The 1,617-nt window shown below is 39.5% G+C and overlaps 1 protein-coding gene across 1 annotated transcript in view; it reads right to left on the bottom strand.

Annotated features, from left to right (window-relative positions):
• LOC106883123 (uncharacterized) overlaps positions 1-1,617 on the bottom strand; it is a 60,189-nt gene that overhangs the window by 3,170 nt on the left and 55,402 nt on the right. The window lies entirely within an intron of this gene.

The following is a 1,617-nucleotide window of genomic DNA, read 5'->3' on the forward strand; positions in this document are numbered from 1 at the left end:
GGTGGGTGGGGCTGTGTGTTTGAGCTTGTCCTAAACCTGAATGGGTGCCATTGCAAAGAGATTTTCTCTTTTGAACAAGAAACAAGAAATTTTATCTCACCTCCCCTTCTTTCTCTTTCCCACTATACACACACACACACACACACACACACGTACACGTGCACGTGTGTGTGTGTGTGTGTGTGTGTGTGTGTGTATACAATTCCCCACAAAATAAAAATGCATATACATACAATCATACATTAAACTACTCCCCCGCTCAAAAGGTACCTGAATAAATGTTGTTTAAGGATTCTAAACGAAACACCCAGAGGTGAATTATCCAAATTCCAAAGAATTTCTCTCAACACATGGCTATGATGCACCTCCCTTCTGCTCGTGATCAGAGATACACATATTATCAGCCACTAAGGGACATGCTCAACTGGTTAAGGTCAAACAACTGACAAGCAAATTTGTGGTGTTGTGTGTAGAATATTTGCTGTAGTCCATCTTTTATACCAAGACAAAACAATGTACATGTATTATTCTTCTTCTTCTTATTAAGGCAGCGAAATGGTAGAATCGTTAGCTCACCGGGCGAAATGCTTATCACTATTTCGTCTGCGCTACGCTCTGAGTTCAAAGACCACCAGGATTGATTTTGCTTTTCATCCTTTAGGGATCGATTAAATAAGTACCAGTTAGGCACTGGGATCGATGTGATCGACTTAATCCCTTCCCCCAAATTTGAGGCCTTGTGTTTCCAGTAGAAATAATTATTAGTATTATTATTGAGTGAGAGAGCAGTGCATGCCATCAAAGTGACACTGGGGGAACAATATACAAAGCCCAATATACTTATCATGACTACCCGTCTGATAAGAGTACTCCAGGCACTTGCATCACAGCAATATGTGAGCGACATGATGATCTGCGTATGACCTTGCAGGTGGGGCCCGCGCAAATGTCCCTGAGGTGGGGGTAAGCGTTTAAGAATGTTGAACGAAACACCCTTGTTTCCAGAGGTGAATGATTCAAACTCCAAAGAATTCCTTTCAAGACATGGCGATGGTGCTTCCCCACTACTTCTGCTCGTGATCAGTGATGCACATATCATCAGCAATCAAGGGACATGTTCAACTGGTTATGGCCAAACAAATGAGAAGCAAGTCTGTGACATTCAGCTGAATATTTGCTGTAGCCTATCTTTTATACCAAGACGATACATATTATTGTTATTATTATTATTCAGTAGTTTTATTTTTATAACGTGCTTTCACTTCACTACCGAGCGCAGCTCTGTGCGCCTTGGGTATGTGCTGTGGTTTGCTGGGGTGCTCTTATGTTTACTGTATTGAAAGTGTTTTGCGTAGAATGTGTGCAGTACCCAGTAGTGCAATTTTCTGTATGTTATATATATATGTAAGTCCTGCTATTTTTGTTATGTATTTGTCTGAATATTTTTTTTGATAGGAATTGTTTCTGTTTTTAGATTCCACATTCGAGTTATCTCTATTTCCAGGTCTTTGTATTTTGAAAGTTTTTCCATTTCTTTTAGAGAAACGTTGTCATCTGCTGGTATTGATACATCAATTAGAAAGCATTTTTTTTCTTCATGATCTTTGACAACTATAT

This window comes from Octopus bimaculoides, chromosome 5 (assembly GCF_001194135.2).
Source record: "Octopus bimaculoides isolate UCB-OBI-ISO-001 chromosome 5, ASM119413v2, whole genome shotgun sequence".
NCBI classification, from domain to species: Eukaryota; Metazoa; Mollusca; class Cephalopoda; order Octopoda; family Octopodidae; genus Octopus; species Octopus bimaculoides.